Raw genomic sequence first — 12,309 nt, forward strand, 5'->3', positions numbered from 1 at the left:
TCTCCCATAATTAACCATCCAGAGATAACAACTTTTAATATTTTGTTGCATGCCCTTTTGGTACTGAAAAAGATGGGCTGGAGGCTGCACTTATTATTTAATAACCAGCTTCCTTCCTTAGCAATGCAGCACAATCATACTCCAATGGGAGGCAGATGGCATCAGTCAAAAACATGGACTTTGTAATCAGATAGACCTGCATTTTACTCTTGCTGAACCATATACTATTTAGTTCTTTTGGCAAGATGCTTAAGCCTTAATTTCCTTATCTATAAACTGGGGACAAAAGTGGAATTGATCTCTCTGTGTTGAGGACATTAAATGGAGTAAAACATGTAAGTTATTAACACGGAGCCTGTTGCATAACAGATGTGTGAGTAGCTATCATTATTACTGGTATAGCATAGCATCAGCAATTACTTCTCCCCAGCATCATTTTTGGTGGCCAAAAGTGTTATCGTAAATGCATTTGCTTAACCAATCCCTTATCATTGGACATATACGTTGCTATCATTTCTCTTTTCTGTTAGATGGGACTTTAGGATGAATAGCCATGCCAAGAGTCCCCAGGAGAAAAGAGAGCACAAGAAGAAAGGGTGGTTCCAGCAAATGTCCTGGTGCCAACAGGTGGAGAGCCAATGACACATGAGTCCCCAAGGGGGAAGGGAGGGGAGAGGAGGGACACGACACCTGAAATCACTCAAAGGAGGACAAACAACTGTTTTTCATTCTTACACTAACTGACCAAATTGTTTCACTGGATCAGAGACAAGAGTGATGGAACAACCTACAGCCACCAGAGTGATATTTTAAAATCTAATTCAGACACACTTTCTTCCTTAAAACAAAACCCATTCCCTTTATCCTTGTAGGATTTGGCATCTGTCTCCCTCTCTGACTGCAGCTCCTATCACTATCTCCTTTGCTCACACCAGTCTGAACACGCTGGCCTCCTTGCTAGTCTTCCAACTTGGAATGCTCATTCCTGCCACAGGACCTTTGCACTTGATCTACCCTTTGCTTGGAATACTCTCCCTTAGATCTTTGTGTAACACACTATGCATGATGCAGGTCTTTGTACCTGCTCTGAAAGATCTTCCCTGACCTATAATTACAAAGCTATAGTAATCAAAACAGTATGGTATCAGCATAAAAACAGACACATAGACAAATGGAACAGAATAAAGAGCCCCAGAAATAAACCCACACAAATACTGTCAATTAATATTTGAAAAGGGAGCCAAGACCACTCAGTGGGGAAAGGACAGTCTCTTCAATAAATGGTGCTTGGAAAACTGGGTATTCACATGCTAAAGAATGAAATTGGACCGCTATCTTATACCAGTCATAAAAATTAACTTGAAGTGGGTTAAAGACAAATTAAAAGAATTGCAATCATAAAACTCCTAGGAGAAAGCACAGGAAAAAAATCCTTTTGACACTGGCTATGACACTAAAGCATAGCAACAAAAGCAGAAATCATTAAGTGGGACTAGATCAAACTAAAAAGCTTCTACACAGCAAAAGTGACAACAAAACAAAAAGGCAAGCTACAGAATGGGAGAAAATATTTGCAAACTATATATCTGTTAAGGAGTTAATATCCAAAATATATAAGGAACTCATAAACTCAACAGCAAAATCATCATCATCATTCTATTTAAAAATCAACAGAGGATCTGAATAGACATTTTTCCAAAGAAGACATACAAATAACCAATAAGTACATGAGAAGGTGTTCAATGTCACTAATCATCAAGGAAATGCAAATCAAAACAACAATGAGATATCACCTTACACCTGTTAGAATGGCTATTATCCAAAAAAAAAAAAAAAAAAAAAAGACAAGAGCTGGCAAAAGCTGGTGAAGATGTAGAGAAAAGGGAACCCTTGGGCACTGTTGATGGGCAAGTAAACTGGTACAACCACTATGGAAAACAGTATGGAGGTTCCTCAAAAAATTAAAAGTAGAACTACCATATGATCCAGTAATTCTACTCCTGGCTATACATCTGAAAGAAATGAAATCATTGTGAAGAGATATCTGCATCCCCACGTTCAGTGCAGCATTATTCACAATAGCCAAGACATGGAAACAACCTAAGTGTCTGTCCATGGATGAATGGATAAAGAAAATGTAGCATATATACACATTGGAAGATTATTCAGCCACAAGAAGAAGGAAATCCTACCATTTGTAACAACATGGATGGACCTTGAGGGCATTATGCTGAATGAAGCAAGTGGGGAGATGTTGGTCAAAGGGCACAAACTTCTAGTTGTAAGATGAGTAAGTTCTTGGGGCATCTAATGTACAGCATGGTGACTACAGATCACTGCGCTGCAGACTTTAAAGCTGCTAAGCGAGTACATCTCAAATGCTCTCACCACCACCACGACCACCGAAAAAATGATAATGACGTGAGATGAAGGATGTGTTCGCTAACCTTACTGTGGTGAGCATTGTGCAATATACAGGTGTGTCAAATCACCACACTGTACACCTTAAATTTACACAATATTACATGTCAATCATATTTCAATAAAGCTGGGAAGAAAACAAATATTCATCCAACTATCTGCTCATTTTTCAATGATTTTCTTGTTGTTTCACAGTTCATACATCTATCTATCAACTGAATCCATCCAGCCTCATCCATCCATCTATTTATGGTTTAACCTAGTACTTATCAAGCTTATTTTGAAGGATGCTGAGGCAACAACAGAGAGATTAGAAGCATGAGACCATACCAGTACCAGCATTTTTAAACATCCCTCTGAAGCCAGCTCAATTATGCCTGGGGGCCCACCCCAAATTGTGCCCCTCTCCCCCCAATCCAATACCTCCTCCTTCCAGCCCAGGGACACAGGCTCCAAGACTCAGCATCCATCCCTCTAGCTCCCTGCAGCCTGGGGCCTCCATCCCTCTCCCAGCTTCTGCCAGTGTTTAGTTTGCAAACAGAGCTAATGCCTTCTGGGCCAGGGGAGTACACGTCACCCAGCCTGAAACACTAGTGAGATCTCTTCCTCTGCCTTGTGCTGGGATGGCACTATTCTCCCAGGTGCCTAAAACACCCAAAGCTTTGGCCATCTGTCCCTACCCCAAATCTAGCAGTTATTCCTGAAGTCTCATTCTCTGCATGCCGCCAGGGTGGGGAGGCCAATGGGGTTCAGGAATGATGATGAAGATAATCATGATAATGATGATGGTACTAGAACTGGTGTCCATGAAATTGGCTCCTGCCAATTTGCGAGAACAATATCCAAACATATTTATCAAGTGGACAATCCAACCAGTCAGAGGAGATGCTCCCTGCAAATAACCATTGGGACCAGCACAGCTATCCCAATGCCTACCAGCTGACTATCTGCCTGCTTTGCATATCTATCAATTAATGAAACCCCTAAATAGGCCAGGAGGCAGTATTATGAGCCCATTTCTCAGATGTGGAAACCGAGACTCAGAGAGAGAAAAATCACTCACAGAGTACGTAAGCAGATCTGGAATTTGCTGAGTCCTGAGTTAGCTTGCTGAGCTCATTTTGTATGTTTGTATATTTATTTGTATTTATTATGAAAATATTTGCTTTATTTGGTAAACACCTTAGCTGTATTTTTCCCCATTTTTTTTTACTTTTGAAAAATTTCAAACCTATAGTAAAATTAAAAGAATAGTTTTCTGAACACCCATGCATGCTTCACCCAGATTCATCAAATTCTCTCTTGCCTTCTCTCCCTCAGAAGGCACACGCACACCTTTTTTTTCTGTTCCATTTCTAATTAAGTTATAACCACCACGATGGTTCATCCCTAACTCCTGCATCAACTTTACACTGGTAAGCACTGCCCCACATACACTCCTGTTCACACAGCCCATTACAGGGCTTCTCTTCCTTCCCAGCCAGAAGCGGTCTCACCTGTGCTTCTAGACGAGCTTCCCGCTGTCTGCTGCTCACCCGTGCCGCCTAATGCGAGGCTCCTCAGCCACAGCTCCGCTGAGTGGACCCCATCCCCTGACATGGGGACCAGGGAGGGTCTCTGACCCAGAGGGATCCCAGCCACGAGCTGGCAGAGGCCTGTGATTTGGATGGAACGAGTCAATCAGATTTCCCCTATCAGCAACTTGAACTAAGAGGAGAAGATAGTATTTAGGGAGTTACAGGCACTAGAACTTAGAAGGTCATGTTGATTCAGGGGCTACTGTGAAGGTGGAAGCCGTGAGGAAGCAAAAGAAAGATGGAGCAGCTGCACAAAAGTAATGTAGAAAAATATAACAATAACAACAATAGCAGCTAACATTTATTGAACAGATAGAATATGCTAAGTACGGCACAGTCAGTAACCCATTTAATACTTGACATAGAACTACATACAGTGTCATCTCCCCTGTTGAGACTGAGACACAGAGAAGTAGAGTAACTCACCTGAGGTCACACAGCAAGCAGCTGGAGGAGTCTGCTTGCACCCAGCACCCTGCTGGCTCCAGGTACTCTCCCTGCCCTTCCTGGGTCCCCTGTCCTGCTGTCTCTAGATTCCCACGAGACGTGTCTGCATCTCACAGCAAAGCCTCAATTGCACTTGAGCTTGCTGGAGTGGGTTTCTGTTGACTCCAATCAAACGGACCCTGACTAAAGCCCCTGGCCTCCCAGGTGACTTTGACGTGCCTCTACCCTGAGACTGGATTTCCTTAAGAACACTTATGCCCACCACTCTGACTAGTGGCCTTGAAGTTTGCAGAGATAGGCCCGCACATCTAGGGAGCTGAGGGTGATGCGTGAAGATGAATTATACATGACCTGTTATCAATAATTTAATATGCATAACCTGTCTTTGATGATTTCCTTATTTAGATGGCACCTTTGCTTTATTTTATGTAAAAGAAAATTTATCAGGACTCTCACACTTTCACTTGTGACCTTATACAACATAACCCATTTTCCCAGAGAAAACCCTAAGCTTCAGGGCTTGAATTTTTCCACCAGTGAAATTTTCAGGGAACTACTGCTTGCTCGATTAGGGAGAGACTTTTTTTTAAATCATATTCAGGTAACCAATTATTTGAAAATTAGCATTCCTCAAAGTACAGTTAACACTAATGACAGCAAACATAATTGAATCTCTCTCCAATGATTTAGGAGGTACTTCTGAATGTCACTTCCCTTTATTTGAGACTGTAAAAAAAAAAAAAAAAAAAACACCCGGATAATAAAATTAAATCCTTACCTTTGCTTGCTGGAGCTTTCTGGGTGTTACATGGTTGCGAAACTAAGTCAAGCACAGATGTCACATCTGCTATGCTGGGCTGTTCGTCAGAATCATCAGAGTCGCACTGAACAGTGTGAGAAGATACTCAGCTCCACTGTATGGGGTCACTCTACTGATTCTACCGTAGATGCCTCCACCAAGCTGGTTACATGCCTAGATCAGCTCCTTTAGAAGTTGGACATTAGCTCTGAATTCCAAGGTGGTTGGGAAAAAGCAGGGAGTTCTCATGTTTGGGAGACAAAAATTCCCACCTAGCAGAGCTCTTTTGAGGATGGGTGATTTATATGTCATGTTTATAATACAGTGTCTTGTGCTTAATAAGTGCTCAATAAATAGTAAGTGTTATTAAGGAAATAAATACTTGAGAGTTTGAGAGGAGCCAAAAATCTATGCTTCTGGCTATCTCCTAAATATTCTGACTAGTATTTGTTTTCATGGCAGATAGAAAATCAATTCTACTCCATTATATTCTCCTCTTTAGAGAACCATTCAGGTCCCTCTTAGCGGAGGAATATCCAGAGGGAAGGAAAATGAATGCAGGAGGAAGCCACAGGTTCGAGGAAGCATTGGTGTCATGGAAATTCACGGGACCTGAAGGCAAAAGAGTGGGATTCGTGTCCCCACTCTCCATGGCCAGCACTTTTGAAGCAGCCAGTTTCACAGCAGCCCATTTTGGGCATGGCTCAATACTACATAGTGTTTTGATGGAATCCACATCCGTTTCTTTTTTAACTTGCACCTCCTGGCTCATTTGTTTCTTCTTTCATCGGGCAAAGGTACATTAGGCACCTGTTGTGAGCCTGGAGCTGTTCTTGGTACTGAAGAAACACCAGGAAATGAATCGGACTGGGCCTGCCTTTACAAAAGGTTTCAAAGGAGAAGTGCAGATGAGACAAGAGAGTGTGAGGACCTTGTCCAGTCCTGGGGGTGGCGAGGAGGAGCTTCAGAGAAGACATCCTGGAGAAAGTGACCTTTAAGCTGAGACCTGGAGAACAAGAAGGAGTTAGCATCCAAGGTTTTCCTTGAAGAGCAGCACAGAAAAAGTCTTTACCTTCCAAACATTTGAGGTCAGCTCTCTGACCTCATTTCCTATTACTGTCCTACTCTCTCAGTCTGATTGGACCACACTGGTCCACACTGAGGATTTCCCTTCTCCCAAAATAACATTCTCTTTCCCCCAGATGACATGATTCTAGGCCCTTTACCACCCTAACCGACCCACCATCCACAGCTCCATTGGTCAAAGCTTCTTAAAAGGTGGTGTCTCATGTGTTTCTACCCCTGGCCACAAGGCTATATGATGAAAAATTATACCTTGATGCCAACAAGAGGATTGGAGTCTCCTTGCGTGACAAAAGCTCCACATCAAGAATGCCTTTCTTACTTATGTCCACACAAACTTGAATTCAAATGTTCATAGCAGCATCATTCATAATAGTCGAAAGGTGGAAAAACCTGACAAAGGGATAAATAAAAGGTAGTATATCTACACAGTGGAGTATTACTTGGCCAGAAAAAGGAATGAAGTACTGACACATGCTACAACATGAATGAACCTCAAAAACAAGCTAAGTGAAAGGAGCCAATCACAGAAGACCACGTATTATGATTCCATTCATATGGAAGTCCAGAATAGGGAATTTGTAGAGACAGAAAGTAGATCAGCGGCTGTGGGTGGGCTGAGGAGGGGGGCGATAGCTAAAGAGTAGATTTCTTTTTAAGGTGATAAAAATGTTCTAAATTGACTGTGGTGACTGTTTCATATTTCTGTGAATCCTTCAAAACAATGGAATTGAACACTTTCAATGGGTGAACTGTATGGTGTATGAATTATGTCTCAAAAAACCTGTTAAAATAAAACTTAAAAAAAATGTCTGTCTTCTCTTTGTTTGGAAATGTTTCTAGAACTCCAATGATGTGCTAACCAATGTGCCAGACACACTGAAATTATTTTGTTGAAAAGAATAACCTTTTCAACAAATGGTGATAGGACGATTGGAGAGCCACACACAAAAGAATGGAGTTGGAACTCTAACACATACAAAAAATAACTCAAAATGGATCAAGGACCTAATTATAAGAGTTAAAGTATAAAACTCTTAGAAGGAACCAGAAGTATAAATCTTCATGACCTTGGATTAGGCAACAGTTTCTTAAATATGAAAACTAAAACACAAGCAACAATAACAACAAGAAAAAATAGATAAATGAGACTTTGTCAAAATTAATAACTTTTGTGAGTCAAAAGTCATTATCAAGAAAGTGAAAAGACAACCCATAGAATGGTAGAAAATATTTGCAAATCGTATACAGGGTCTGCCTAATATCCAAATATATTAAAAACTCTTACAACTCAACAACACAGGTAAAAACAAACACCCCCCCACCAAAAAAAATTTAAAAGTGACCAAAGGAATGGAATAGACATCTCTCCAAAGAAAATACACAAATTGCCAATAAATACATGAAAAGATGCTCAACATCATTAGTAATTAGGGTAATGCAAATTGAAAGCAGAAGAGAGACACCTCACACCCAGTAGAATGGCTATAATAAAAAAAAATAGAAATTATCAAGTGTTGAAGAAGATGTGTGGAAAAACTGGAGCCCTTGTATACTGCTGATGAAGATGTAAAGTGGTACAGTATTGTGGAAAATGGTTTGGCTGTTCCTCAAAAAGTTAAACATAGAACTACCATAAGACCCAGCAATTTCATTCCTAGCTAAGAGAATTAAAAACATATGTTCAAACAAATGTTTATACACAAATACCCACAGCAGCATTATTCATAATAGCCAAAAAGTGGAAACAACCCAAATGTCCATCAATGGATGAATGGATAAACAAATGTGGTATTTCTATACAGTGGAATATTATTCAGCCATAAAAAAGAACGAAGCGCTGACTCATGCTACAACATGGATCGACCTCAAAAACATTATGCAAAAGGAAAGAAACCAGTCACGAAAGGCCACATATTGTATGCTTCTATGTATAGGAAACGTCCAGAATAGGCAAGTCCATAGAGATAGAAAGTAGATCAGTGGTTGCCAGAGGCTGCAGAGAGAAGGGAATGGGAAATGACAGCTTAATGGGTATGCAGTTTCCTTTGGGGTGATAAGAATGATCTGGAATTGGACAGTGGTGATGGTTGCAAAACATTGTGAATATACTAAAAACGACTGGTTAAAAACCATTAACTTTTAATGGTTAAAAGGATGAATTTTGTGCTATGTGACTTTTATCTCAATTTTAAAAAGGGGAGGAGAAAGAAGAGGAACAGGATGTGGTGAGAACAATCTACTAGGGGCATCACACAAGGCCTGTGGAAGAAGGGTTCGTTTATTCTTCTCAAAGTCCATCTGCTGACTTTCAGATGGTGTCTTGCCTGAGAATGGGGCTAAGAAATTTTTTTTTTTCTGAACAACGGAAGAAAGTAATTTAGGAGTTAAAGAGATGGCAAAGTGAGAGTTGGGGAAAGTTTGTATGACCTCTGAGGCTTTGATGACCCCAGTGTCCAAGGGAGGATGACCTAGGTGAGAACTTCTGGCCAGATGACTTTATGTTCTGCAACTGACCATCAGGACAGAATAGAGAAAGAGGAAAGGGAAGAGAGAAAACAGCACAGAGGCATAATCCAGGAGGAGGAGGAGGAAGAGGACAGACAGAGAGAGACAGGAAAACATTCTTTTCTTCCTTTTGTCTCCAAAGCCGGGTGATAGAGAATGGAAACGGGGGATGTAGATCAGAATGTACTTTTCCCTTACAAGCTGCGCTGAGGCCAGGGGCTGGGGAGCTGCTCACTCGGCCACAACTCATCGGCAGCCCTGCACAAAAGCACCCTTATTAAAGGTCAAACGGAGCCAGCAGGGGAAGGGTTGATGGAAGCAATAAAGGGGCACAAGAGGGAAGAGGCCACGGGGGCAGCTGGTTCTGATTGAGAAGTTGTCCCAAGCAGGGCAGAGGCCAGTCATTCAAGCTAGCAGATGATGCCTCTGACACCCACCGGGGATCCCTGGGCTGGAAAACACTGCCTTTGTCTTCATGGCCCAAGAATTTCCCTGGTCCCATGCAGAGATCAATGGCCAATCAATAAAACACTGGCTTGTATAAGAAACAATTATCAGTAAGCCAGAAAGACAGGACTGGGAGCCCTCTGCTCCTGTCTACCTGCCAGTGGATGGGAAGCTTGCTGAACTCTCAGAGGTCAGGTAGCTAAAGAATGACCGAAGTTCCCAGGTGCCCAGGTCAGGATAATTCATCATCATTATTAGTTACTTCTACTCTCTGTCAAACATTCTACACAGTTCATGATCTCATTGGATCCTCTCAACAACATACACACAAGTGCTGTTACTAATCCCATTTTACAGTCAGGAACACTGAGGCTCAGAGAGGCTAAGTCACCTGCCCAATAGCACTTAACTAGTGAAAGGCAGAGTCAGGGTGTGACCCCTATCTGTCTGACCTCAAAGCCTGTGCTCTTAATCACAATACTTATCTGTTTCTCACAATGACCAAATTATTATTGCGGGCCTACTATGTGCCGGGTCATGAATGCTTTGTTGGGATTTGGGTAATTCATTTCTTCTCTAGGGGCCTCAGTTTTCTCACCGATCTCATGGAGAGTTGTCACTGATGTTCTCTCCTAGGAGGGAGGTTCTGAGCATCAAGTGATATAGTCATTGGTACCCATTTGGATATCCAAGTCGTTATCCATTTGGAAAATGGAAACCCTGAGTGTCTCAGAGGTTGTCCCTCCCAGAGTCTTTCGCACTGGGAATGCTGTCCTACCTAGAAAGTAGCACAATCCTGACACAGACAGGCATCAGAGTCCCAAGCTGAGACTAGGATAGATTATTTGATTTGTCACTGATCCCGGAGTAGAAAACAAAAAAAAAGTGACGGTCACAGGGTGGGAAAAGAGGAATGAGGAATTGCAGTTGACCGTATGATAATCAAATGCAACATTAAATAACAGGTATGGCCCAAACCATCAGGCCTCTGACCCTTCCCTGTGAATAGATAACCAATAACCACTTGCTAGTCATGGTCTTGCCCCCATAATGATGAGCTACCGTATTTTTAACATGTGCATATCAGTTCTCTTAAATTTTTTAAAACATGAAGCTTTATTTTTACCTTTAAAAAGCCCTAGGCGGACGCTTTTATGGCCCTCACTTGGGCGGCTAGAAAGCGCTGCCTGGAAAGTGTGAGAAGCATCCACCTCAGCAGAGAGCAGGGCTGCAGAAAAAAATTTTTTTCTGAGCAATGCAGGAAAGTAATTTAGGAGTTAAAGAGATGGTAAAGTGAGAGTTGGGAAAAGTGTGTGTGTGTGTCCATAACAGATCTCATGATAGAACATTAGAAAGCTCTAGACCTTTTATTTAATTTCTTTTAAATATATCTTTAATGCCATCTTATTTGTTTCCTCCTGACCCAATGGCATCTATGAGACTTGATCTTGCAAACAACGACTTTGCCAGGGATAACAGATGCTTGTGGTGCCCAAGTCACAGCCTTTCAGCTCACCCTTGACTGTGGCCCCAGCAGTCTGGGCACAGTGACACCATTCAACTTCAAGCTCCTGCCCAGAACCCAGGACCTCTCTGCTTCAATGCCCTCTCTACCACCACAAGGACCCGCTCAGCCTCAAGTAGGTGAATTCTGAAAGTGTGGGGCAGTTAACACCCTCGGGGAAACCCTCAAATGGGTGACTGGAGTCAGTGGATACATAACTCAGCTGTCCTGCCTCCCATGCTTTAAACAGGGACTTCTGGGAGACAGTGTGTGTACACTTCTCAGACGCCCCGATGGATTTGAGCCCCACTGCCTACAGCAGCAGCTTGTAAATAATGAATTCTTTATTGGCTTTTCATCATTTCCTGATTTCACTCTCCCTGATCCTTCACTTCTGCTTCCTGGGATTAGCTCCCAGATAAACTACTTGCCCCCAAGTACTTATATCACGGTTCTTCTCTGGGGGAATCCAAGATAGGACCCCCAAGCATGCATCTTTCAGGAATAAAACTTCCCTGGTAGGTGTATCAGTCGGGGTTCAATCAAAGAAGCAGGTCCACTGGGAGGTGTATATATATATATTAAAGAATTCGTCCCGGGCATGTGACCTTACTCAGTTGTGATTGATTAAACAGTCTCCATAAGGCCGTTGTTGTCTTTGCATCTGATGCTGGAGTTTGAAATCTGCAGGACAGGCAGTCCCGAAGAGCGGACAGATGAGAAGTGAGAGAGAGCAAGGACAAACCGGAATCTGTGAGCACAAACTAGGACCCACAGAACACAGACTCAAACCATGTTGCGTCTCACTGCCTCTGACCTTGTCAGAGTCAAAGAAGAAAGAGTCAGATTTGTAACTGGTACACACTTATGGTTTGTTACTGCCCAATATCCATCCTCATTTCTCCTAACAACACAACAGTTTCCCTTGTGGAACAACTCTCCTCAGGCCTCAGTCAATGGGAAGCCCAATTCAAGATTGGGAAACTGAGGCCCACAGACACGTGAAATAACTTGCCGCATGTCACACGGCATGGTGAAGCCTGGTGAAGACCCATGACTTCAAGGCTAGGGCAGTGAACTCTCTGTAAGTCCACCAGCAAACAATGGTGAGCTGACCCTACAGGGCCGGGCCAGGTCAGCTGTGGGAGGAAATTCAAACAGAAACTGGAATTTGTTTTCTCACCTTTGCTCTCCCTCTCTTGTTCAGTCAGGAGTAAATGCTTGAATAGCATGTGCAGGAAGAGAACCCAGCTAGTTAAATTGCTAATTCTCTCCCTCCTGCGCCATCCCCAACAAGGCCCCAAAGTCAGCAAAACCCGTTATCTACTTAATCTGATTTTATGCCACGCGGCAATTTATTTTTGAAATTTTTTTCTTGTTGGATAATGGCAACTCTAGAGAAAGCTCTATTGATTTTTTTGACTGCAGGTTTATCGGGGCTGAGTCAGCCCAGCCTTCCACCACCTGGAGTCTCCATTTAGATCTTTATCTTGTCTCTTCATAGCTTGAAAGAGTTAAGTTTA

The 12,309-nt window shown here is 42.3% G+C and overlaps 1 long non-coding RNA gene across 1 annotated transcript in view; it reads right to left on the reverse strand.

Moving 5' to 3' along the window:
• Nucleotides 1-6,178: 6,178 nt before the first annotated feature.
• LOC132347613 (uncharacterized) overlaps nucleotides 6,179-12,309 on the reverse strand; it is a 36,667-nt gene continuing 30,536 nt past the window's right edge. The window contains exons 2-3 of the long non-coding RNA XR_009497247.1: nucleotides 6,580-6,720; nucleotides 6,179-6,250 (exon numbers count right to left, since the gene is read on the reverse strand). This is a non-coding gene — a long non-coding RNA (uncharacterized LOC132347613). The remainder of the gene's footprint in view (nucleotides 6,251-6,579; nucleotides 6,721-12,309) is intronic.

The sequence above is a fragment of the Balaenoptera ricei genome, chromosome 14 (assembly GCF_028023285.1).
Source record: "Balaenoptera ricei isolate mBalRic1 chromosome 14, mBalRic1.hap2, whole genome shotgun sequence".
NCBI lineage: Eukaryota > Metazoa > Chordata > Mammalia > Artiodactyla > Balaenopteridae > Balaenoptera > Balaenoptera ricei.